Here is a 27,639-nt window from a genome sequence, read left to right as displayed (position 1 = left end):
ACCAGGAGCTGGGGCTGAGACTGCTGCAAAGTGATGACAAAATTTGACGCAAGCAGGACTCGCAGACGGGGCTGTCGTTTCGTGCTTTCTCTAAGCACTGTAAAGCTGAGCTTTGCTGAGCCCGGGCATGCTCTGAGCACAAGCCCTTTGTGGCTGTCTGGGGTTGGACTGCTGCTCAGGAGTACCTACTCCTTGTGAAACACTGGTGCTGTTTGTATATAGCATGAGCCTACGTGGTTTTATACAGGTCATGTTTTAATTCCTATGACACCTTAAATAGTAGTAGACTACTATGTTAGCTACCTTGCTAGTTTTAATTGCTCTTTTTAAAAATAAAGCTTTCAGGAAAAGGGAGTAGTCAGTGGTAGGGAGAAAAGGAAAGAACTTTCTCCTTTTTATCATTTATATTAAATGTTCAGAAAACTATCTAAGTTTGTATGTTATTACAACTTCTCAGGACTCCACCTGGAGTCTACAGCCTGTGAGACAGACTAAATATTCCTGATTCATCTGCTACCAAGTGAAAGGGTGTGCATTTGCAGCAACGTACGCACCTTAGACCATGCAGCTCTAATAGATATGTGCAAAAGTGAAGCCTTGTACAGCTTCCTTCTGGTTACAAACTAACCTTTTCCTGGAGGAAACTGGTGGACAGTCATGGAGAAATTAAGCTGTTGTCATGAAGCAAGCATACTCCTCGGTCCAGAGGAGAGCCACAAAAATGATCAGAGGGGTGGAACGCCTCTCCTATGAGGAAAGGCTGAGGAGAGTTGGGGTTGTTCAGCCTGGAGAAGAGAAGGCTCCGAGGAGACCTTATTGCAGCCCTTTAGCACTTAAAGAGGGCTTATAAGAAAGATGGGGACAAATTTTTTTAGTAGGGCCTGATGCGATAGGGCAAGGGGTAATGGTTTTAAACTAAAAGAGGGTAGATTCAGACTAGATAAAAGGAAGACATTTTTTATGATGAAGGTGGTGAAACACTGGAACAGGTTGCCCAGAGAGGCTGTAGATCCCCCATCCCTGCAAACGTTCAAGGTCAGGTTAGATGGGGCTCTGACTCTGAGCAACCTGATCTAGTTGAAGATGTCCCTGCTTATTGCAGGGCGCTTGGACTAGATGACCTTTAAAGGTCCCCCAAACCATTCTATGAATACTTCTAGATTTTAATATTTGAATACTTACATTTATAATGTTCAATATTTCAAAGACATGTATGCAATTTCTGTGCTGTAATTATATAGCGTCTTCATATAAAAACCATAGATTATTTATTAAAACTCCATGTTACTCATTTATAAAGTACCTGAAGACAAGATGGAAAGATTCTGTTTTTCGGGCTTGTAGACTTCTATTGGTAGCAGAAGAAGCATTTGAAACATAGGTATGAAGTTGATGGGTGGTATCCAGACAAAAGCAGCTGGTTTTCAGCTTTCATTTATCACTATATGTTTTTATTGCCCTCAGTTGTACTGCTGTGCCAGGGACTCTTCTGTAGTGACACAAACTCTGGGCCCAGTGCCAAGGAAAGTAGTAGGTTGTCTCCTGTATGGCCTCTTCTCTTTGGCACCTTCTTTCCGTAGAGGAAAAAAGTGTCAGAGACACAGAAAACATTCGATCGTGGTAAGTTTGGAGCAGGAAGATGATTTTTATATGCTATTCCTCTGTCATTTGTTTACATGCAGGAAGAAAATGTAGGATGAGTTTGTTCTGGTGCTCTCTGAAGAGGATGGCTATACTTGTGATGTGGCTGAGGCGACATACGTCCATGTACGGAGTGAGTGACTGAGAGTTTGGTATGTTATTCTTGGATAAGTGTTGCCGCTTTTGCCAACTTGTCCATAGTGTGCACTTTTGAATAAGGGAATGGGAAGGAGGAAAGCAGACTTAGCACTACTCAGTGCAGAGGCAATGATAAGTGAGTACATTTATTTGTGGTTTGTATTGCATGTTCATGATGCAAATGTTTCAGCCTAAGGCTGAAAAGAAATTCTGGCCTTGGAGTCATGTGGTCTCTCAAACCATAGTAGGGGTGGGAGTGACAAAACCAGCTTTGGTGCAAAAAGAAAAGCATTTATCTGCTTTTGCATCTTCCCTCCTCGGTTTCACCAACTGATCTCAATAGCTGTGTGGAGTTATTACTGTGGCAGCCGGGTTTTGAGGTGGGTGGGAATTTTCTAGTGAAAACTGTTCTCAGAAAATACCACTTCACTGAGTCCAAAGCTTCTTATGGAAATGCTGGTAATATGTGGTGGGAATGTACATACCAGCAGAGGAGTTTTCTCAGCACCAGGAGCGAGCACTGCAGTTAGCAGAAAGCTCCCCTTCCAGAATAGCCTGTATAGGTTTTTACTTTTTTACTTCTTGCAAGGCTGGATTTCAAAGCAGGGACTTGTATGGGGACTTCTCCTGGGCTAACAGACTTTGAGCTGCCATGGGGGTGGCCTTGTTTTGTTCACATGAAGCTCAGAATGGGAGAAGCTTTGAAACCTCAAGCTTCAAAGGGGTGAGAAAGGGTGTTTCATGCTGCTGTGCTGTCCTTTCGGTGGACTGCCTCTCAGGGCATGGCAGTGGCAGCAATGTGGTAAGGAACTGCTTTGGTGAGCAACCTTTAATTAGCTAAGGAAACAGCCTCTGACTTAGCATGAACTTGGCAGGGCTCATTATGTCAGGAGTCAATCTCTCCTCTGTTACTTCGTGGCTGTGCTCATGAGCAGCTCTTCGGCCAGACAGTATGTTTAAATTGGTGTTGAATCAGGATCACAGTGGATCAATGGCCTCTAATAAAATCCTGTGGCCCTACTGGATGGACTGAATTTGTTTGCCAACATTGCGGTGCTGGTGTGCAACTTTGGATCGATGCAGATCAGTGCTGGTTAGGCAGTAAGGAATGGCACACCAGGACAGTTGAACTGAGGCGTGGTGTCGGCTTTTGTAACTCTGGTGAAATGGGTGTTTCTCCATCCTGGCTAATGGAGTTTCCTCTATGTTCACAGGGAAGTGACTCTTTCTGTAGAATAAGCTCAGTTTGCTGCCTGGGAAATGCTCAGCAGTGCCCAGGTGCTCCTTTCATAATGTGCCCTGGGACCTTGTGACAGAGCAGACTCAACGAAGGTCTAGTTAATGTTTGATGTAAGAAACAGAGTTTCTGGTCCTACAGACAAATTTTGTTTACAGGTGACTCAACAGGGCAGGAGGTGATATCTATGGATATCAAGTATCTATAGCCAAGTGTACACAGTGGAACAGTGTGAAATTTCGTAGTTGTGCAAGTATTGTGTTGGGGAACTTGGCAGCTCAGCAGGGTTTTGGGTGGAATAATCATCCACAAGCAGGGATGAATGTCCAAAATAGCTGTCCTTGTGCTTCTGGATCACCTAGTACTGATAGTCTTTCTCCCCTAAAATGATCTAGTTGACTTCCACACAGGCCTGACGTGAAATCTTTAAAAATGTTCTCGTAATTACTTGCTGGCAGGTATGTAAAGAAATGTCTCTTCACTAAGAGCACTGTAAAAGGGACAGCAATTGAAAGTGGAGGTGTCTTACCAGCAACAGACATTGTGAACAAGCAGCTCAGCCCTTCCAGGCTAGAAAGCAGAGCTTAAATTAAGCAAGAATTTTGGATTTCATTGACCTACTTTGCCATTTTCTCCCTTTTGGTAGGGAGTGTTCCCTAACCTATATTTCTCCTCTCCTTTCTGACTGACGAGTGGTGAGGTTGGATTTGTTTGGATGCATGGAAAAAAGGGGGTGAAGGAACGACAGCTGAAGTAAGATTAAGTTTGAACTGGATTCTGATGGATTTTAGGAGTGAATTTCAGACTGGTCAGCCTACTGCAAAAAACTTGAGTCTGATGCAAATGAATTTCGTAGCTGCTGCTGACGTTCTCCCAGCTACGTTCTTCCAGCATAAGCGTGTCTGCTAAGGGAGTTTGCAGTTGCTCCTAGTGAAGCTATTCCTGAGTTTATCCCACTGTTCTCAGACTGTGGAAACACAGGGTTTCTGAGTGTCCCCTTGTCAGCAGCACGATGCCAATGACGAGAATGCAGGGAGGACGCTTTCTCAGTGGCTTGTGCTGTTGTTTCAAATGCTGCTTTGATGGAATATATCGCTCCCTCTGTGTCGAGCATTATTGTAATTGTGCAGGGAGAGCTTGGCTGCTGCAACCAAATCTAAGTCTGACAGGAGGGAGTAGAGCCTGGTACAGGCTTCTCCTTCCTAGGTGGGGGGAAAGGACGTGCTACATCTGTCCCTTCCTCAGGCCCTCAGGGGACAGAGCTGGTGCAGGTATGGCTTCAGCTGAGGCGGGGGGTTCAGACTTGCTGAAATCTGAGTTCTCTGCTCAGTCTCCCAAGGGTGCCAGTGCAGTCAGGAGTGCCAGTGCAGTGAGCTGTCTCCACAGCGCTCCCTCAGCCAGGCACTCCAGCAGGCACAGGTTGGTGTGGATTGCATCTGATGTGAGGGTGGGATAGAGCTGAGTGCAATCTGTGACGGGAATTTGCCAACAAGGCAGCAATTATAGATATGGGATTATATGTGTGAAGGGCCATTGCCGCTTCTCTAACGTTTCTAGAGAGAATGACAGGAGCCGTTTTAGGATGAGACTGCTACTCCCCGCTCTGTGTCAGGGGAGCAGAGACAGCAGGGATCCTTCCTTAGTGGTACGAGAAGATTAAGAAGTCCAGAAGCAGACAACTGTAATTTGTGCATTACCCTTGGTTGCTGCTGAGACAAAACAGTGAGAAAAGCATCATCTTTGGTCCAGGTCCTGGCCTGATATCCCATGACAATGCTGACAATGCTATTGTGCCTCTTCAGGAAGCCAAACTTGATTTCTTTAATAAGAGTTTCTTAGGGATGGGGCAAGTAATATATTAGGGTAGGCTGCTTTTTCTCAATGGATATTCAGAGAGTACCATCTGGGAGAGCTTCCAGCTCATTCTAGCTTCTGTTTCCTTACTAGAAGTCAGTATGGATCAGAGCCACAAGGTATTTCTAGTATGCAGATTGCCAGAGATCTAAAATTAATGTATGGACCTTCTTGTCCCAAGAGACTAGTGTGACTATGGATAGCTTTCCTCAGAAAAGCCTATCTGTCTTTGCGTGATAGCTTTCCCTTCCAGGTAGGCAAATACAGGCTTTCTGAGTTAGCAATGACACGACAGTTTGGACTAGCTAAGCCCAATTTGGATGTTGCTGAGATGAAAAAGTGGGATTTTTTTTTTTAGTTTCCTCTGGCAGAGAAAAGTTTCACTAGCAGTCTTGGTCAAAGCCTGTCTGAATTCATTTCCTAGCAGAAACGTGCTCATCTTTCCTCCCACTTCTGTCGAATCTCTTCTAGAGGATTGGTGATGGTGGAAAGGAGCAATTGCATTGGTTTTGAGGACTCAGTTTGCTGTGAGCATCCCAGCCCAAGCTCTGTGCTGGCTGGAAAGAGTGACGTGAAGAAATAGGATTGCAGAGCCTGGGGAGAAGCTTTGTAGACCACCTGGCCTTCAAATTCCTGGCACTGCTCAAACTTGTCTCTGTAGGAAATCCATGTTCCAAGTCAAGCTCAGGTCACATGAGAAAATGAATTTGGCAGGAATATTATGAGTCCCTACTGATCTGCCAACAAATCCACCCCAAGCATCTTGCTCCATGGCTCTATGCTTAGAATAGAGCAGCACAACTGACAGCCCAGCGTAGAAAAAAATGTACTTACAGAAGTGCCTGGAGGTGGCTTCTGTAGACTTTCCCATGAACCAACACTGCTGCAAGCTGACTTTCCTTAGCACTGTGTTCTCCTTTTACAGAAAGATAAAAGGCGAGGGCTGAGGAAGGGCTTGAAAGCAAAGAGAATTAAGGTGGCAGGAAAAAAGACATTCCTCCTTCTTAGTTTTCTGTGTTCCTGCTGTCCTAGGAAGACTTCAGTTCTCCTGGGTGTTGTTTAGTCACTCAAATGTACAAATGTAGGGACAATTCATACTTCTGTGCCCACCTGACCTCCTCTGCCATCATTAGTAGCAACTGGTGAGCCATTGCCGTGTGCATTTAAGTGCCGTTTTGTGCATTGTTTTTCCCAAAATATCTCAGCTTCAGAGCAAGGTGCATAAAGAAAACGAAATTCAAAATGACTCTGGCACAATTATAGTAGAAATAAGCAGCTATTGAGCTTAATGCAGATGCCATGATGGGAAATATAATCTCATTTTCTCTTCTTTTTTTTTCATCTTTTGTGTTAGGTGCTCCATTATCATCTTTATGTGGGATCTTCAGAAATTTTATTGCATTGAGCATAGCTGGGAATTGGGAGGTCTCTTTATTACAGAAGGCAGAGATTTTTGAGATGGGCTGTCAACACTTGCAATGCTTTAACATCCCTTCAAGGTGACTGGAAGATGTGCTTTGTGCAGAAGTGCCCCTTGAGGCAGTATAACTTGAAACACGGGACTTCCTGTTCGGGCCACAAATTTTTGAAAATTAGAGACCTGAAATTAGATATGTAAATTAATACTTCTATATGCATAAGCACAAACATAACTATGGAAGGTCCTGATTTTCAGGGTTGCTGCTGTAAGATCTGACTGTGAGCACTCAAGGCTGAAACTCTGAGCTGTGGTGTTTCCTAGAAGAACTGAGTAACCACACATTTGAATAGTTTTCCTTTAAATTTGTGAACATGACTGTATGTGTGTTGCGTATTTATTTCTATATCTTATATATGTAAGACACATAATATTTATCTTCTATAAGTAAACATATGTTTGTATAAACAAAGAAAAGTACAAACAACTAAATATAAATACTTATTTATATGCATTTCTATTTAGATGACCTAAGTTCTGCTAAGAGACAAGTAGAAATACCTAATTACTCACTGGAGTGGAGAACACCCCGAATAAAAATCTTTTAAAATCCAGGTATGAGAAAAGCAACGGAGACTGATGTGATGGGTTCCTCTCTTGGTAGTCACACAAATAGTGCAGGTATGGCTGTAGCCAATGCAGCACTGTGGGTGAAACAGTATTTTGTTTTCCTTCAGATTGTCTCATCCAGTGCTCTCCTGTCTTTACAAGGAAGGGTAAGGATGACAGGCGTGAGACACTCAGGGCAGAGGTTGTGACATGCCTAACATCTGGAGTCTGGGAGCTGAATTCCCATCGGTTATCTTTGTGTGTTGGGACTGTATCTGCTCTGTGACTCTCAGGAGGTGGAAGGGGCTCTGGCTCGTCAGTGGGAAATGCTTCTGCTCCCAGTTTGCACTAACCAAGTACGCAATTGGCAAGAGAAGGCAGAAGCAGCAAAGATGCTGAAGGAGTCAAGTTATTTCAAAGGCAGCCTTTGGTGAAGGAGCACCTGCTTGAGGCTGAAGAGGGTATCCTCCTTTTTCCCTCTGCAGGCAGGGGAGGTGGATGCCAGCAATGGCTCAAAGGGGGTTTGTACACTGGGGACAGTTTTCAAGGTGAAAACACCAATTTGCCAGTGCCTCCAAAATTTGAAGAGGTTGAGAGAGGGAATCAAGACTTGTACTCTGCTCAGACCGGCACTCTGGATGCCAGAACACATAGCCTGTTAACGAATCAGTTAAACTATGTAGTTAAAGCTGAGATACATACAGCTGTCATGAAAAGGGCAAGACATAAGACTTGCATAGCAGGGGGGAAGAAGCACATTGGAAGTTTTCCCTTGAGGCTCTGCCTGGATGTGCCTTGCTGCCATTGAGGCTTTCTCTTACAATTTTGGACTCAGATTTTCCTAGGAGAAGCTGTGGGCCCTCCTGCTTGCCCACAGGGGTGGAAGAGGAGGGCAGAGGGAGGGCCGGGTCCAGCTGGAGATGTCCGGGGTGGCTCCGCACATCTATTTCCAGGCGAGCCACCTGATGGTGCTGTTTGTTCAAGTTCCCGGCTGCGGTGGGTGCTCCTCGCCTGCAGAGCTGTGGACCTGCATCTAGATCTGCCTTATCACAGGGTGTTTAATTAATAAGTAAATGATAAAAAAAGGTCTGCATCACCCACCTGGCTCTGGCGGCGGCAGCTCACCTTTCTGCCAGGCCCCGGGGCAACAACTAATGGGTTTTTTAAGCTTGATTTCAAGAAGGTGCCTTGGAAAAGGTCTGGGCGAGGCCAGGCCCGGGTGCCTCTGTGTTTTGTGGAGGCTGATGATGGCTTGCTAGGTTTTCCTAATTTATTTTGCATTCTCCTCACAATTTCCATTGTGGAGCTTTCCCGTACGAGGATTAACCATCACAAGCGGTGCAGTGCAGCACTGGCAACCTCCCTGGAAATCATGCATCCTGAATAATGATGAGAGCTGAAAGCAGGACAGAAAATCCACCCTTCTGCTCCCTAAATCAGCACTGGGTAACACCACCCCAGACAAAGAGCAGTGCTTGGCGACACCCCTGTTCCCACAGCCTGCCTCCCTCGCAAGCCCAGCTCCCTCTCTGCAGGGACTTGCATCGAAATGCATAGGCAAGGCAAGAAATGCAAACTGGGGGAAGCTTCTGCCCAGCACCAGGTACCTATCTGGGGAGGCCAGGCTCCCCATTTGCTCTGGAGGGTACAGGCTTGTACCATCTTAGAGACCAAGCCCCTCGGTTAAGGACTAGCGGTGTGCTGCTTTGCAGCATAGGTACCACGGATGGGGATGATTGGTGTGAGTAACCAGTGCCAACATATGGGGGAGAGCAAAACTGCTCACCCTCTTGTCTCGCCTGCTTCATTTTCTGATGGTGAGAGAGGGTAGGGAGTAAAATTTAGCCCAGGTTGCCACACTCGCTCCTGCCACCGGCAGCACCACCAGTGGGTCCCTCTGAAGTGAACAGGCTGGCTCCTCATTTGTTTCTCCCTGTCAGGATGATGAGTCCAACTAGATTTCTTTCTGTTTGTGTTTGCTGCTTGTCTGTGCTGACAAAACATGCATAGTTTGTAGCTCCCTCGCTTCAGCTGGCTGCTGTTCCATTTTAATGGGAGGCGCTTTGTCGGAGGTCATTTACTCAGTATGTTGCTGGGCCATTTACAAATATGAGCTGATGAATATTTCATTGTCATTCACCAGGAATTCTGTTGAAGCGTAGAGCTTCATGGCAATGAATCAGTACGTGATGCACTCAACCTGAAATTGTTTCCTTGCTGCATCTCTTGTCAGACGTGCTAATTGCTGACGTTGAGGAGGTAAAGTTGGTGGAAGGGAATTATTCATATAATAATACTCTTTATCTCACCTTGATTCTACTTAAATATCCCTGGAATCAGCGCTGCTCGGGGAAGGGGCTCTTTCGATGAAATAGCAAGAGCAGCCATCTCTTCCTGTTCGCTCTAAGACCAATACCCAGGCTGGCTTTCCTTCCTGCAGTGCCACACCTCCAGGAGGGAAGCTCTGCTGGACTCAGAGACTCCCTCTAAGTGCCAGGAAGAGTGAGTACTTGCAGCGGAGTAGGTGGTGAGACCGATTTATCTTGCTGCAGAACATCCTAGTGGAAGCAGGGCACAGTGTGCAGGGGACGCACACCGGTGTTAATGCCTGCTTGAGACTGTAAAGAGCCTGGAGCAATAGTTCTGCAGAGGGAGACCCAAGCCATTTGTCTCGGAGTCCAGTGATGATTCAGGCACCAGCATCATTAGGTATTTTATTGCTGAGCCAACTGAAGAAAACAGAGGCTGGGATAGAGTACCAGGGTCGACAGCAGGGGTCTATAAAGGTAGTTTATCCGGCAGCTGCCAGCTGAGAGGGAGGATGTTGCTGTACCATGGCAGTGGAGTGGCAGCAGAAAGTCCCAGCTGCATGCTGAATCATGCAGACATGCTGGTGGCAGTGCCTCCCACCTCACCCGCTGACTGGGGAAAAGCCAGTGGGAAGGTGTTTTCATGTTACGGTGTTGCATGCTGCTGTAAAACAGTTTGTGTTGCATTCCTGGATTTCCTGGACTGCACGGCTTTCATGGTGAACAATGTCTCACTGAAAACTAGTGCTATGGGGAATGTTAGGGCACACTATTTCACTAGAGAGAAAATAATCCAACCAAAGAGGTCCTGTAACCATCCAAGCTTCTTCAGCACTCTCCCTTGGTGGTGCTGAAGTCAAGCTCTGGGGACTGCCAGTATCAAAGGTTATTGTAACTGTCAGACACAAGAGAGGGAAAGGAGGCCATGTGTACCTGGGAGTCATCTGCTTCCCTGCATGCTCAGAAGCTTCTCTCTGCTGCCCAGGCCACAGGGATGGGCTGCAAAATGTGCTTGCTCTTCATTACTGCTGACTGGTCATCTGGTGCTTCAGAGCTAGAGCAAAGGAGAGAAGCTGTGAATATGTCAAATTTGGTAGCTGTGTGGGAAGTAGGGGGTCATCCTGCCAGTTGCAGAAAGGTTGGTAGTTTGGAACTAGGCTCCGCAACTCTTCTGAGGGTGGAAAATGATATAGGCTCCTCTTCTTTTCACCTTTCCATCTCAGCTTGGTCTACGTTACACGGTTTGCACAGCTCTCAATATTGCAGTTTGCCTGGTACAGCGTGCCCCTATGCAACAGACCATCCCATGCTGCACTGTGAGTAAGGTCCTACAAATCCAGTTGGGTGCCCTGCTTTGTGTGAAGCTCTTGCCGTACACTGTGCAGAACAGAGACTGGATCTGGAAACTAGGCAAATGTGGACTTAGCGTTCCCCAGTCTGCTGGCTTTTTTGGGACCAAGCAGGAGTTTCACACTGGTGACACTGTCTAGTCATTGCTGTTCAAAGGGGTCTGGTGTGAACTCACGGTACATGAATTGGCCCTCAGCACCAGACTGCCTGGAAGGAGCTTTAATCTGAATGCTCTGTGGGATTTTTGCTCTGGGATATTTTTTTATTTTGTTTTTAATATTCTGTAAAGTCTCTGTAGTATGGACAGCCCACCACTGTGCTATTCAAGTCTGCCTGTGTCTATATGTGTGTGTGTGTATATATACTATGTGGTATGTTTTCTCTTATTGCATGTTTTGACGTAGTTTCTGAAAGCACCCCAGGAGAGGTCTGGTTATGCTAGGTACAACGTCATAGCTGTCCTTTGGTTCCTGGGGCTGGCTCCCCCCAGAACCCAGTGAAGACAGTGGGAACATTTGCCATAGAAGTAGGATTAGGCTGGGATGGACTTTTTGTGACCGGAAACTTTAATCTCCATCCTGCCAGAAGCTTCACTTATATGTCTGGGAAAATCAACCTTTTTGACTCCTTTAAACCCCTCTGTGCTTCATTTCTACTTTTTTGAGTAGGTTTTGGAAGGGGTTTGTTTGTCTTTATTTTCCCTCTTTAAACTTGACTTATGTCTTCACAGTTTTTTGGGCTGGTACCCTATGATGCAAAGTGCTCACTGAAAACCGCTGAAGGACAGGCCAGCTTGTAAAAGGAGGATATTGTCTGGAAGTTAGGTGTATTTAAACTTGGTGCCAATATTCATGAAATGCAATAAAAGCAGTCAGTATGGAAAAAAATGTGCGGGCGTTCTAGACTCCATCATAGTCTTTATTGGGCTTCTTAGTAGATTTTGGTTTTTTAATATAATTGGATTTTTAATTTGACCCATTGTAATGACAGAATGAAACGGATTCTGTAGCCAGTTCTTCCAAAACAGCTTGATTAACCTGTAGATCTTTAAAATATAATTAATAACTCTTTGTAGAGTGAGACTTCTTTTCTGTGGGGGTGAAGGCATATGTGGGTGGTTACTGAGAATATATGGTACTCTAATCGCTTCTTGCTGTCTCCCTTCCACTCTCTCTTTCTGATGCACACAGATATTATGGGCCAAAATTTGCCACTTCTGTCATCCTAGAAATAAACAGGACTAGTCACAGGGCAAAACATGACTTACTACAAATACAAGTGACAGAAACTGTACCTGAAGAAGGAACAAAAATGGTAATTTTTAATAACACTTGGTTAGTTTCCAAAGTGGAGAGCAAACGAATGAACTTGTATTATGCTCTAGGAGAAGAAAGAAGGATTATTACCATTTTAGAGAAACTTGGTGAAGGGAGGATAATTACAATGGAAATTGCTATTTGAGGCAGGGCATCTAAATTTTGATTCACGGTACGTTTTCTCAGCAGCATCGCTGACATTTTGCCAGTTTTTCACACTATGATTTTACAGTACTTCAGCCGTAAGTTAAGTAAGTTCAGATATTGCACAAAAGAGTAAATATAGTGGATTTTACTTTTTTTACTTAAAAAGTAGATGCTGCACCTGTCAATGCCCTCCGTTAGTCACTTTTCTCACCAGACATGGACTCTGCATGCTATGTCAGTCCATCTGCTGGCTGATGTCTTTGCTTGTCCATCTTTTAAGGAAGCCTGAACTGTGAGAGCTATTAAATGTGTTTCAGACATCATTGTAAACTGGTCTGAGCCCTCCCTCTGCTCTCTGCTGTTTCCAGCGTGGTGGTTGGGCAGGCAGGGGTGCTGGTAAGAACACCAAAGAAACATGGAGGGGGGAGGTGTGGGAAATCCCTCTGTTTCTCTTCCTGTCACCAGCCCATACAGAACCGCTTGGCTGCTTCCATCTCTGGCAGCCCTGAGTTTGGTGATACTGAAGACCAATTGCAGACTGAGCTGCGTTAGCAGGATCCTATCCATCGGTCAAGGGAGGTGGTTATCCTCCTTTGTGTGGCACTTGTTAGGCTACGTATGATGTACTGTGCCCAGTTCTGAGTCCCTAGCATGGAGGGATATTGGCAAGTTGGAGTGAGTCTACTAAGACATGTAGGGGGCTAGAGCATATGACGTATAAGGAGAAGCAGAGGGAGGACAAGAGGCAACAGACATAAGTCGCAGCATGAGAAATTCCAGCTAGATATAAGGAAGAAAATCTTCACAGGTAAGGTAGTCAAACACTGGAAGAGGTTGCCCAGAAACACGGTGGGATCTCATCTTTGGAGGTATTCAACTTTGGAAGTTGGACTAGATGACCTCCAGAGGTCCTCTTGTACTTAAATTATTCTGTGGTCCCATGATTTTGTGCAAGAGTGAGCAAGTGTCTTACACAACCAGTACTGCCTCTTTAATGCACCAGAAAGACTTCCAAGCAAGTGTCTTTGCACTCCCTGTCAGAAACAAAACTCCCTCAGGACTGTCCATACCACGAGCAGCTTTGCCACAAGCTTTCAGGCTGCCACTCCTTACTCTATGCACAATGAACTTTGTCTCTGACTGCCTATATTTTCCTATATGTGAAAATGGCTGTTAGACCCACCTCCAGCTGAAAACATCTTCTGCTTTAATGAAAAACCTGAAACGGTACAAAACACACATGAAAATCAGGCCTACTTCAGCCCAGTGCTTTCCAGGTATTTCCTTGTGCTCCTCAACGGATGCTCATGGAAAGCGTCTCCCTCTTGGCAAGTCTTACTAAGGGACTTGTGAGGGAGGGTTCTTCTTTCTTTTTACCAAAAGACTGATGAACTCTCTCCTCTTTTTTTTCCCTAAATTTTTGGGCCACCAGGCTTAAATGGACTGCAAATAACTACTATGTCGATGTTTGAAATGAAACAGAGAAGAACTTGGCTTGGGTCTCAAGAGGTTGAAATGAGGATCCATGCCTTGGATTGTCCAAATACTGTTTAGTCCATACCAGCATATCTGAATAGGATACAGGACAAATAGGAATTTTTCCTGAAATTCATTTTTTAAAAAAATCTCATCTCCTGTTCCATGGAAGAAAAAATTACAGAGGACGGTTTGTTTGCAAGTCTTCCATGTTTTCAAAAGATCATAGGATAATTCAGGTTGGAAGTGATCTTGGGACATTTCTAGTCCCACCTCTTGCTCAAAATATGGTAGGAAATGAGGTTAGACCAAGTTACTCAGGGCTTTATCCAGCTGGGTGCTTAAAACCTCCCAGAACAAAAACTGCACAAGCTCTTTGGGCTATGACTCTTCCAAAGAGGTCAGTTGTTCCACATTTTCTGGAAAAACATTGGTAAGATGAAGCCCTAGTTCAAAGGAATATGTTGCATTGTCAGCAGAGAACTGTGAGCAACCTGACTACGGCTTGAATAAGTCATTAAAATGTCCTCCAGCTTTCCCTTTGTAAAGTGGATCCAGTAGCACTGGAGGTGCCAGAAAGACTGTTATCCTAGTTCGAGTTGCAGCTGAGCTTCGATGCAATCACAAGTGCTGGCACCCTCCTTGCCTTCAGCCCTGGAACTCATCCAGTTCTGGACAAAGTCACGCTGGCCTTAAAATCCAGAGCTGAACTCTGAAGGCAACATGGAGTTTTTTGTCAATTTGGAGTGAATGAGAGAAACAATTGCTGAAGGGCACTCTCTTGTTAGCAGTCAATAAAGTAAGAAAGTTCAGGATTTCTGTTTGAGATCTCATGCAAAGATATGTTAATTGTGAAATTTCTTTGCAGAAGCTGCTATGAGCTGGGAACATTGCAGCATATGCCAGCCTAAAAGAAAGATGCCACAAGTTACTAAGTTTGACCCAGGAATTCCTGGTCGAAAGATTATGGCCTGCGCCCTGTGGGAAGCCAGACAACTGTCAGGTTTTGGATCAGCAAAGTTCCTGAGCACTGCGTAAGCACTTGCAAAGTCCCTTTTGCGAGTCCCCAAAGTCCTCTTTGCCAAACTTTTTGTGGTCTCAGTATTAAGACCACTTTCATGAGTGAATGGATCTGTGATGGGAGTGTAGAACAGTGTGGTTGACTGTGTCTAAGCTAACACCAATCGCAGAAGCTTTTTTGAAGCATCTGCTCCGAACGCGGACAAAGACTAGCTAGTTTTTTGATAAGATGGAAAAGTTTCTCGCTTCTTTGTCCCTGTCTCCTTTTCTATGCGCTGGAACTTGATGAAGCACCTTTTCCAGGTCAGCTTCCACAGGATAGATGAATTTCTGGCATTTATCTTGATGCCCAATGCCGGGGGGGGGGTACGAAATCAATATTTAATAATTCCTTCTTAATACAGCCCTCCTGTGTCCCTGCTCAGAATATTCAAGGTCACCAAGTGCTGTTCAAAGGTATGGGAACAGTAAAAGCTGTGCTATGAACACTATCATATACTGTGTGTCATTAAGCTCATAGGTTGCTTTCAGGGACTCCCCATGACAGCACATAATAGTAATCTTAATTTGACGTACTCAAATGGCTTCCTTGTTAACCGAGCAAGTACAAGAAACAACTTGTTTGAACTGACGCACATGTTTCCTTGTGATAATGATGCCCTCCATCAGCCTATTAATAGTAGAAGCAATGTTTAATTAACAGCTTTCCTACAGCCCCTGTCTGGCTCTGAGCTCCGTCATGGTGGCTTTCTCTCTTTGTCCATTGCCATAGAGGTCTCTCTTTTTGTTCTTCTAGAAATGGATGTCAAGCTATTGTTTGTATTTTGGGATCAGTTAGGGAGATAAACATGTAAGACAGTCCCCAGCCTGCTGAGTTTATTTCACTCAAAGGGACTGAAGAAGTAAAAATCAGCGGAAGTGTGTAAGTGACGCAGGCTCCTAATTTATGGAGATTGGGGTACCTAGAAGCCCAAATTTCACCATTAAGTAATGAGACCTAGACTCCCAGACCTTTTTCAAGATGTAGAGGTTTCCTTCACACTCTCTAATCACAGGACAATGCAGACAAGCTTAGACTTGTCTTCCACAAGGCACAAAGCCCTTTTCAACAGTGGTTTAGTTTCATGGTGTAGACTAGACATTCTATTTATTTTCTCTGATATTCCCCTTTCAAACTGTGCTGTTATATACCCTTTACTGTTCTGGATTTTTTTCCATCAAGGGGCCAAATCCTTATGGGAGGAACTCACCTGCAGTCCTCAGATAGCTCCCTGTAAGATTCATGCAGCTTAGTGCATACATGGTATATTTTACATCATGTTTTGATCAACTCTCCCACTTTGTCTCAGTTTCTAGATTGTGCCAGTTTCTAGATTGTGCCAGTTTCTAGATTGTGCCAGTTTCTAGATTGTGCTCCAAGTTTCAGGATATTTGCTATTTGTATCTATGCTCACCCTACTTTTAACTTAATTTTGTATTGCTTTTTTCGTTACCTCTTCCAGATAATCTGCTAGCAAAGTTGTGATTGATAATGAGCAGATAAAACCTCTCATTCTACTGAGTAACCATAGGCCTTTATTTATGGCTTCACATGCAGAGCGCTGTGTTTTAGAACCACCAGTTTCCATGATGAGCAACTTTTTCCATGTTGACACTGCAAGTACAGTTGAAAAAGTATGGAGACCTTGTCTCTGCTATAAATACACCAAATGAATGTTTCTTAGCTCCTTCTGAGGTCTTGTAACTTAAACTATGTGGTAAAATCCAACCACTGAGGATTTATGAAGCTTGGGTAATAGTAATTTATTGACTTCAGTGTTCTTGCTCATTTACAAAGACAGTCAGCTGAAGGAGAAGCAGTCATACTTTATTACTCTTCCTTGAACAGAGACATTTTTATTTCTCAAGAATTGTTTTTTTCTTTTTCATTTTAATTTAAAGGCAAAACACAATTTCCCTTAATTTGACACATAATAGAAGACTAGCCTGTTGGCTTTGAATTCCTTTTTTAATAATTACAAAATTCACTGTCCAATCTTACTTTCTAATAGCTGTAGGATTAAAAGTTGAAAACCAGACTGCTCAAGAAGAATAAAAGTCATTGCTGAGATGTCATGGTTTCACATTTTTTCTACAATAAAATAAATATTTTTGACTGCTCCTTCACAAATCATCCTAATTTCAGTGGATGTTCTGCTATTACTAATACCTCAACAAAATAGTAGAAACTATTACGAGAATAGCAGAACTAATTAAACCTGGATGCCTATAAGTTTGTGTCCTAAACTACACACCAGTGCAAAACTACCAGCTCTGGCAAGAGCAAACACCAGCGATGCTACTCTGCCGCCGAATGTGTACAGGTTTGTTGGCTGTCTCAGTCTCGCTGGAATATATATCTGCGTTTTGCCTGCTTTCCCTTAATGTAAAGCACTAATTTTGGTCTTTCTTCTCTCTCCAGCTGCCAGATCCCTGAAGCTTATAAAAATATAATTATCTGTGAGACTCCTGCCCTTCTTTCAAATTTGGTTAAAATTAGCTAAAGAGAAAATTCAATAAAGGGAGTTGACAGACAGGAATCAGGCCAAAAATACATCAGATATCATGTCAGTTGTGTGTGTCATGGGTAGCTGTTAATTTAATACTGTGTTTCTCCCAGACCAGCCTGTGGGGATAGCTACTCCGGTGTCCAGGAGGTGTGATTATTCTGTGCCTGTTTCAGCGAGGAGCTCCTCAGAAATGTTTGGGTCCATCCTCTCCAAGCACTGTTCAGCACGGAGTGTCATTGCACGCTCTCGGAGGGGGCTCGGAGGTTTTCCATTCCTCGTGGATTTGGGGGCACACCAGATGGCTCTGCACAAGGCAGATGGGGCTGCCCCTATGGGTTTGCTTTGAGAGGGCTTTAGGTGAGAGCAGCAACCTGGCTGTAAGAGTTTGGGACTCCTCTCTGGAGGAAGAGCTGGGCTCTCAGCGAGCCCTAACCCTCTGTGCACAAGTTGGTATTGCTCTGTTGGCAGAAATAACCTTTCTCTCCAGATCAGAGCTAACACAGTGAGTTCCCTTGTTCCAGCTGCATTTTTGACTGTACAAGACTCAGTCCAGCTCTTATGTTCTGAGCCTGTGTAGAGTAAGCTGCTTTCAAGTGTGCAGTAAGTGCTGTATCCAAGGTACAACACCCACTTGTGTTTGGCACTGTCACCCCAATAGCATAATATCTTACACAGGCTCTGTTGAAGAGCTAGTTTTCATTGCGTGGGGGGGTTACCAATTTTAGGCCCTACTGCTGCAGAGAACCCATATGCCTGGATTTAACTTTGTGCAGAGAGCACTTCTGCTGAAATCAGTAGGCATATTCATCTATGCACAGTTAAGCTGCATAGGTTGTCCTGGCTGGGCTCTTTCTGCAAGGTATATTTAACACCCTATGTCTGCAAGGGTACCACAGCACTATTCCACTGGTATAAAGGAGATAGTGTTTTACCTGCCTTTTCAAGGTGCCCTGCAGAGCTGAAGACTAAAAAAAGTATCTCTCCATTGCACAGTGAAATTTGGTGAAGGCATTTCAGAGACAGCTCTAAACTAGTTAGCTGTAGGTACTGTAAGCAATATAGCTGCATTAGCACAGAGCTCAGCTGGGTAAATTAGCATTGTGCAGCATAGACACACCCTAAACTTCTGGTATGATTTCCTCAGTGACGCTTTTTCAAACCACAGCTTGAAAATAAAATATGATATTTTTTTCACCCCTCCAAAACACTGTGCTAGGAAAGCTTGCATACGTTTTTCTTTTTTATTATCTCACTATCTCCTTTTTTAAAATAAATTCTGATCTGACTGCCTCATTTTATTTCATTCTTTTTTTTTTTTTGCTTTTATTGGTGACATCATCTCATTCATCTGAGCCTGGATCCCCTGTAACCAAAGCTGTTTCAGTTGGGGCACAAAAGAATACTGCCTCTGCATTATAAAAGCTATTGTTTCAGTTCCCTCATGATAGAAGGCTAGACATGATCAGAAAAGGAACGGAGATCTATCATAATGTCCCTACATAAATCTATGCAGTTCTGATCACACCATCTCAAATTGGATGCAGTTGGACTGGAAAATGCTCAGAAAAGGGCAAGAAGGATAATAGATGCTGTAGCTTAAGTCACATTCCAGTCTGGGGGAAAAAAAGTAACTGTGGGAAGACAGCTGAGAGGTGCCATGGAGGTCTGCTGTGATAACTGGCATGGAGAAAGTGAGTAAGGAACTGCTATGGGCTGCCACAATGCAAGAATACCTGGTGAAATTCACAGGGGGAACACGTTTAAAGGTCTTCAAGGAAGAACTCTCCTGCTTGATAAGCAGTGAAACTCATTGTCACAGTGTGCGGGCAAGACCAAATGTTTGAAAGGAGTTAAAATGATGACATAGATGAAGGTAATTACCTTGATGGTAGCTCAGCAATGATTAAGGGGTTTAGGTGGGAATAAGGAAGGTAAGGATGGATTATTCATCTCAAAGGGAGAGTAAGAAATTATTATCCTTTATCCTTCTAGGAGTGGTTGCTGGTACCACTGCGTAACCCACTAGGTTATTCTAGGTACTAAGATTGCTCTATCTGTGACCGGAAAACTACCATTTTGCACAGTCGTGCTGGTTTTGGCAGGGATAGAGTTAATTTTCTTCATAGTAGCTAGTGTGGGGCTATGTTTTGGGTTTGTGCTGAAAACAGTGTTGATAAGAGATGTTTTCTGCTGAGCAGTGCTTACAAAGAGTCAAGGCTTTTTCTGCTTCTCACCCCACCCCACCAGCAAGTAGGTTGGGGGTGCCCAAGAAGTTGGGAGGGGACACAGCTGGGACAGCTGACCCCAACTGACCAAAGGGATATCCCATACCATATGACGTCATGCTCAGCATATAAAGGTCGGGGAAGAAGGAGAAAGCAAGGCACGTTCGGAGTGATGGCGTTTGTCTTCCCAAGTAACCGTTATGCGTGATGGAGCCCTGCTTTCCTGGAGATGGCTGAACACCTGCCTGCCGATGGGAAGTAGTGAATGAATTCCTTGTTTTGCTCTGCTGGCCTGTGAGACTTTTGCTTTACCTGTTAAACTGTCTTTATCTCAACTCACGAGTTTTTTCACTTTTATTTTTCTGATTCTCTCCCCCATCCCACAGGGGGGGAGTGAGCGAGCGGCTGTGTGGGCCTTAGTTGCCAACTGGGGTTAAACCATGACAACAGTAGCTAAAGCATTGAAGAGCAAGGGAGAAAGGCACAAAACACCACTGGCTGATGTGTATTTGCTCACTCAGTCTCTCAGAGGAAGAATAGCATCATAACTGTACCTGTTTGAAAACGCTGTAAGAAAATGAAAACTGCCATGGCGTGTCAGAGATTGATGTCTACCCTGACTTACCTCCCTTGCATCCCACAGTCAGGTGCTTGGGGAATTTCCAAGATTAAAGTTACATCAGGATTGCTCTGTTTAATCAATTACGGTGGCTATTTTAGATCCCTGTAAATTGGAAATAAGAGCAGGGAAAAAATGAGATACAGCCAAGATCATAAGAACCTATATGAGGCTTCAGTTCTGCAGCTGTTTAAACATCCTGTATAAGTTTCTCTTTCAAGTAACTTGCTAAGGAGAAGGTGTTTTTGCAAGAAGAGTCTTGGTTCAGTAGAGAATGGACTACATTCAGTATTTGTAGAAGACTTATGTAGCTATCTTTTCTTAACAGGTTGTAGTTTTCCGTGGCATTTTTTTAACAGCTACATGATGATTTTCTTCTTCCTGGCTCCACCACCCCAAGAATCTGATGAATGAATGGAGTGAAAATCATGGACCATTGGCATTTTTCCATGCTCCAAAGTAGTAGGAGACAAATTTTTAAGCTTATGATTGATATATGGATTTTGGAGTTTGTTTCATGTTTGGAGGAGTAAATATGAAGGTTCTAGGATCAGATAATTTCTGCCCATCTGAATGCTCATTTTGGAGCAGAAAGATTACCAGAAACTGGACTGCAGGCAGTAAAATACAAATTTCAATACACAGGGTCTGGAGTTGGCTAAAAAGATAGCATGACTGACGTGAGAAATCTCATCCCTGATCTTGGTTTTGTGTGAGCAGTCAAAAGTAGTGTTATTTTTGCTAGAAGAGTTTGTTCTGTCTCTGCCTTTATACCTGGCAGAGAGGCAGTAATTCCAAGGCACAAATCGGGAACTCCCACGCACAGCCCTTGGTTGCTTCTTTTTCAACTCACCATGCAATTGCCATATGTGAATCTAGCAAGTGACACTTCCTAATGTAAAGCACTATCACTTTCCTAAAAGTACAAGCTTAAATAGACTGCATGATTGTGTAAATGAGATCAATACTAAGCCTAGAATGTGAAGAAGGATGGACTTCTAATAGAGGACAAGTGCTCTCTCCTAATAACAAGTGGTAGTTATCGATACTGGCAGCAAAAGACCAAGAATTCAGATGTCACAGAAATCTGGATTCCTGCGCGTATGCGAAATAAAACCTAGTGAATGATGGGTATATTGAAACTCTGCGATGATGGTCAGGTTGTCGCCATCCTTTTCTGTTTTCATCCTCTGCCTGTTCTGCTACCGAGATAGTCAACGCATAGATCAGGACAGAGCAGCGGGTAATCACATCTGATCCTTCACTTTTCCAGTATTTTAAGACATCTTTCACAGATTCTCTGAGCATCCCAGCAATATACATACAACATATAGAGGCTGTTTGCAGAGTGTGGAAAAAAAAGTGAGGCAGCCTGGGAAATCTCTGTCTTAGTTTCCTCCACGATGAAAGAACAGTGCTTCTTCAAAGAAGATCCAGAGCCAGCATGTGCAGGCACTGCAGGGGTGAGTAAGATGGATTTGGGTCTGGATCTCCAAAGCACCGACAGGTAAATTACAAAGGGCAGAATCTTCATTACTGGTGATTTAGGAGGCATAAAGAGACACAACTTGATTTGTGGATCCCAAGTGGCGTTTTCAAGGCTGACAATTAATAATACAAAATCGACTTGTAAACTGAATGAATCTGACACAGGGTCACGGAAAGAAAATTAAATTTGGAAGCACCAGTGCCATTTTTCTAGTTACTTGTGAGAAGAGTGTGGAACTGTGTTTGCAGATACCTTTCTACTTCTCTCTTTCTGTGCTTTTCTCCTGCCCTCCCACCTCAAAATTCAAGCCTTTCTTTGGGGATTTAAGTATTTAACTTCTCAATCTTGTAATTTGAAGTAACAAGACAGTTGGGTGACATTTTACAAGACGAAAACCATTGAGTCAGCCTCTCATAACTACACAACTGTTAAAATCCCCATATGACTAATCTCTAATTCCCAGCAGTCTCCTGCAAATAAAATCATATATTGAACTGTGCTACTTTAATATCCCAAATAAAGCTCCCACACGACTTCCAGTTCAGCTCAGAGCTTGGTTAGCCTAATACCATGGTGATGTTTATGCAGGTCACAGACTGCATTAAATAAAACTCTCCCCATAAACGTTTGTGGGAGATTATATTAAGATAAACAGTCTATGAAATCTCCTTAAAAATGCAGGGTGCTTGGTCTCCTGTGAAATGGTATTTAGGAAGATTAAGCCACAACAGTACTTCCGAAAGTGTATCTTGACTCCTCCACTCCTCCTCCAAAGGACTATTCTGAAAAAAACATTCCTTTGCCTATGCTAATTTTCAGCCCCATCCTTTCAAACTTGCATACAAAGGGCCCTTTGGGAAGCAGCTTTCTTGGTTTTGCTCTCCAGACACAGGTTCCCAGGCCCAGGAGATCTCATTTGCTCTGATTTCTTTCCAACTAGTTGCTCACAGGTGATATTAAGGGATGTATGATGTTTGTACTCTTTCACAGTTTCTCTGTTGACTTTCAAAGTGGTGGAATGATTTCTGAGTTGGAGACAAATGAAAAGATAACAAGAATCAAGCCTGTGCATTTGCAAAGAAAAGATGGGGCATGGTTCATGCCTGTTTTTAATGGCATCCAACCCAGGGGCGGGCAAGAAGCTGCCTCTGGGATTGATGGGGATTGCAAACCATTGAAGTGCAGATCTGCGCAACACAGGAGCTTTCTTCTGTGTGAGAGAGCAAAGTGTGACTCCTCTGCCTGCTTTCGGAGGGTCAGGCAACACCTTGGGTAAGAGCTGTGGCAGGGCTGAGGTCCTCCAGGCCCTCAGATGCAGAGGGGGGATGGATCCAGGCTCTCAGACGTGGAAGTGTTTGAGGCTCAGATCCTGGCTGGGGGAGGCAGAGCGAGCAGTAGGAGACTGGTACGTGGTAAATGAAGATTTCACTATGTGGCTGGCTTGCTATATTGGGAAGTCTGACCCTTTCCTTTACCCACCTTTCAAAGAGTGGCAGTGGTACAATGCCAGTATATTCTGGCTCTGTAATATATACTGTATTTTCAAAAATGGCTTAAATCTTTGCTAGCAGATGTGTTTAACTTAAACTGCAGTTTCAGCATTTTGTAAAAAAACCTTGAGTGTTACCAAGTACCGTGCTGAGGAAGCTTCCAGCAGGCAATCAGAGCTGCCCTGGATGATACAACATTAGACCTTGCATGTTTCTCTTTGCTTAGCAAACACTGCGGCTTGGAGGATGACCTGTGCTACTGTGGATTTTCATAGCATTTTTAGTGTGAAACACACAAAAGGACATCTCGGAAATGCTGCGTGATGTACAGCCTGCCTGATTGCCATCAGTGATATGTTCCCAGTACCCGACGTGGGAAAGGGAAATGCAAATGAAACACTTGTCTCCTCGGAAAAGGCTCCAAACTGCTTGAATCGGAGGGGCAGGCTGAGGCTGCTCTGCAGATCAGAGCTCTCCTCTAACTGTGCAGCGGAGAGCAGAATCTGCCTTTGCACTTCTTGACTGTTGGTACAAATTCGTGGTGCCTGCTCACCAGCTGGTGACATGAGGTGGCGGCTCCTGCCCCTGCCCAGGGGGGAGACCCTGCATAAAATTAATCGGTGCCTGCAAACTTGGCACCTTTCAGCAGAGAAGCTAAAATGGCACTGACTCCGAGTCGGACTCCCCCCCGCTGTGGTCCCTTTGCATCAGGCTGGCGCGGGGGGGACACACAGCACTGCCCACTGTGCTGCAGCTACTCCAAGCTGCGGCAGAGCGCTGCTTTGGGATTGTCAGTCCAGCAGCTGTCACGGTCCCTGCACGGATGCAGACTTTTAAAAGAAGCTGTAAAATGTCAGGGATTTTACTTGTGTGACCTGCCCCTGCTGTGCAGACCAAAGTCCATGTGCAGCACAGAAATGCAGGTAAGATGATGCTAATAAGCACACAGACACACACACGTAAGAACTTTTGCTAGGTTTAATTGCAAGAGGGGATTTATTTTTAGGATATATGTTTATTTCTGATGGCTATGTACATGCCTGCATGCAGTGGGCTTTCACCTCCTTGTGACGGGCAAGACCCTTGATCTATTCAGCGTAGTGGCAGGGTTTTCATTCACTCCTCTACTTTGGGCTGCTAATTTAGTATTTTTGCCTTAACATCCCACCTGGTTACCGCACCCAGCTGGAATTGTGTTCTTTCACGAGCTGTCTTGCCTGTGTTGCCTACACTGTTCTGTAGATGAACAAGGCAGGCAGCAGGACTACAGCCTGGTTCCCATTAGACCTAGAGAATAGCACCTCTTCTCACATCAGATGTAAAACCCTTAGGAATCTTCTTTGCTATGACACCATTCTCCCACAGAACAGATCCCAGCTTAATGGCAATTGTAGTGAAATGCCGTGAGAATTGAGATGTACCTGCAGAAAGAAAGGAAAAACTTTAAAGGCTGAAGTGACATAAACATTTTGATTCTAGTTCTCTGTCTTTTCAGGTTTTTGCTTTTTTCTTGTCACACACACATTTTCCTGAGATCATTTATGCTGCCAGTGAAAATCTACCTTGATCTTTTTCTTGGAAGTAAATATAGCCTAGCTTGATCAACACTGGTCAGATGTTTCTAGTTAGAAGGGGAATGGAAAAGGAAAACTTTTTTGTTATACAAAACAAGTTTTGGTGTCCTGTATCCTCTGGCTTTTTAACAGCTAAAATGGCTTAAAGCAGGAATAAATTATTTGATGTGAATATATGCTTGGAAGAATAGTATCCTCAGGCTTCCCAAGATCTGAAGTTAGTTTTTATGTGGTAGAGTTCTACTACCTGTGTATGTGGTGCGTTTTGTGGAACATCAAGACTTAGGTCTGTGTGCACATTTTCACCTCCTAGATTCAAAGAAGGCAATGAAAATTTTGTCCCTCACTTATAGGCTTCTGGTTTCATTGTAATTGAAATTTAGGGACCAAGTGTGTTGCTCATTGACCTCATGCCATAGCTGCAGATGGTGCAGCTCGTTCTCTGCACCTCGGTGAGGTGCTCATGCGAAGAGTCGCGGTTCCACTCTTACTTGCTGCTTCGTCTACCCCCGAGGGCAGGGACCTCTCACCCTGATGCTGCTTCTTGTCCCTCCAGAAACCAAGAACTGCCTATGTCTGGTCCTGACACTTTGCTCTAGATTGTCTACAGAGCTGTGAAGTTAACAAGTAAACAAACCTATCAAGCTTCATGCATTTATTTTGGCTATATAACATGGAATTCTGCAGTCACGTTGTTTCATATGACTTTCATGTGTCTGTTTTCAAAAAGTAAAATTCTGATGTTGATGGCTACAAAGAAGAGTTTGAGAACCAAAACTCATCAATGTCAAAAATCTGAAGACAAATAAATCTCCTCAGAATTCATAATTGTTTAAAAAACCTGTTCTATTTCTAAAGCAGTCTGATGAGGAACTGACTCATTAATTTTGAATGCTAATGGCTGGCGAGTACTGGTGAGAAGGCTGGGTATGCACTCCAATGAATTGGGCGTGGCCAAGTTTAATACGGATCAGAAGATCTGGGAATATTAAGAAAAACTCCTTAACATTTGGGTTTTATTGTAGGAAACTCTGCTCTTATGCTATTGAGAACCTTTTCAGCTAATGAAGTGTGTCGGACATTTTCATGGTATCTAGCTAAACATGTAAAATACTGTATGAGAGAGTAGGGTAAAAATAGGTAAAGACTGAGGAGTTTTTAGTCTTGTATCTGCATTTCCTGGGGCAGCTATAAGGTAGATGAGAGATGTCCTTTTGTTCTTGCCTGTGACTGTGTCTAGGCTAAGGCATGTGCCTAAACAGCTCTCAGTTTCTGCTGGTTTTGAGCATTGCTTTTTAGAATTCTTTTTACAGTTTGCACATGCTTTTACCTGATTCTTTGCAAGCACATGGGGCCTTAAAGGCATGTAAACTAAAGCTCCTTCAAGTTTTGCATATTTTTCATTATTTTTTCTTCAAAATAACAATAGAAAATACCACAAGGAAATCCCATCTTGTGAAGTCTTTGCTTCAACCCATTTGCTGTTTCCCGATACATTCGGCGAGGAACTGCTATGAAGCATCTGATCACATCAAAGCGTGTTTTCCAGCAACATTCATGCAAAGGATCCCGAGCAGAGATAAGTGTGCCTGATTTTCTGTGCTAAGATTAACAGTGTAGAATAGCAGCCACTCCACAGTAAAAGACTCTTTTGCATTTTTCCTACATTTTCCCGCATGTCTTTGAAATGTAGAAAGTCATACTTTTGAACATGTTGAGAGCCAACAGATGTTGTAACTGAGACGTTTGAGGTAAGTGCTGTTAGAAGCAGTAACCTACCTGAGTGTCAATGTGGTACTTACTGGACACAGGTTCCACAGAGTAGTTTATCTTAAATTTTAGGGTAAATTTTGTAGTATGGATGTAATAAGGAGAGTACATTCTTTGGATTGATGGACTTAGTCCAGATACTAGGATAAAGATAGTATTAAGGCCTTAGTTGAGGGCCTCCAAAATCTTCCAGCATGCAAAGGACTAGGTCAAGCACAGGGCAGAGGGATGGAAACCCTGGAGGGAGATCCATTGTGGTACGTCTGGCAGAATAAAAGCAGAAAAAGAAGTTTTTTGGAGATCAGGTGTTCGTTAGGAGTGGTGGAGGATATACAGATGTTATCCCCTACCTAGGTTCCCAGGTAGAAGGCTGAGCATGCAGTACTTTTTGCGATCTGTTCTTCTGCTCGAGAATGGTCTTGGCAGAGATGTCATATGTACAGCATTGTATTAAAAGTAGGTTTGATTACTTTTCATGGCAATAGTAGAGCAGTAGATGTGGCAGTAGGAAGAGAAACAGTAAAATGAGTGCAAATGGAAGCTCATTTCAGCGGGTGTTCCTATTTTGCTGCTGCTTCTGCTGCTGGAAGAAAGGTGGCTGAGAGATAACACAGATGGTGCAGCAGCCTGTCAGCTACCTTTCCTCATTAACTTAGGCTGCAATAAAACACAGCTTTTTAAAACAAAGTTCAAGTAGCCAGAGCCTCTCTGTGGAAATTAATTTCCTCTGGAAGCTAGTTTCACATAACTCATCACCTACTTCGCTGAACATTAATTCAGCCCTGTCACTGGTGACAGAAGTGCTTGACGGAGCTGCTGGGAACTGGGTCGTGTGGTGGATAAAACATAGCCCGCTTTCCCGGGCCGCTTTTAGCGTGAGATCTGCAGGCCACCGTGGGCACTTCGTGCAGTTGCAGAGCTCATCTTTGGTCCATGAGAGGAGGAGATCATGTCATGATATAAACTCACGAAGCAGGTATGCAGAGAGAAACTTTTGGCTGCCTGTCTCTGTTTCTGAGCTGTTACCGTGCTGATTTTTTCCCGAGTATGGGCAGGTGTATACTGTTGGACGATGCAATTTCTACCCTCACAGGCCTGCTTCCAGGATTGGGAATGACTTTTGAGGACTTCATTGGTGTGGTGGTAGCAGCTGTTGGTCATCGATGCCAGTCTCACTGAGAAGAGGAGCCCTGTGGGCGCTGCTCTGGGGTAAGCACCCAGCTATGCCTGGTTACAGGGGGAGATGTTTGGCTCTGAGATCAGCGGTCGCTTCTAGAACAGCCTTTTCATGTCTCCCCCATAGGAAAAGGCTGTGGGCCATGTGGAAGTTCATGTCTTTAAGAAGTCTTTATTAAAAGTGCAAAGCAGTGCTGTTACAGGCTTTTTAAAAATCATGTCTTTTACTTGAA

General features: G+C 44.0%; 1 long non-coding RNA gene across 3 annotated transcripts in view; it reads left to right on the top strand.

The window, feature by feature from the left end:
* The first annotated feature begins 9,398 nt into the window (after positions 1–9,398).
* Positions 9,399–27,639, top strand: part of LOC142079085 (uncharacterized) — a 75,394-nt gene continuing 57,153 nt past the window's right edge. The window contains exons 1-4 of one of the 3 annotated variants that reach the window (XR_012672478.1): positions 9,399–9,605; positions 14,363–14,528; positions 20,236–26,211; positions 27,105–27,439. This is a non-coding gene — a long non-coding RNA (uncharacterized LOC142079085). The remainder of the gene's footprint in view (positions 9,606–14,362; positions 14,529–20,235; positions 26,212–27,104; positions 27,440–27,639) is intronic. The other 2 variants (XR_012672477.1, XR_012672479.1) reach the window with 2 other exon arrangements.

This window comes from Calonectris borealis, chromosome 2, assembly GCF_964195595.1.
Source record: "Calonectris borealis chromosome 2, bCalBor7.hap1.2, whole genome shotgun sequence".
NCBI classification, from domain to species: Eukaryota; Metazoa; Chordata; class Aves; order Procellariiformes; family Procellariidae; genus Calonectris; species Calonectris borealis.
Note: the sequence above shows the minus strand (reverse complement) of the source record. Positions and strands in the feature narration are given on the sequence as shown.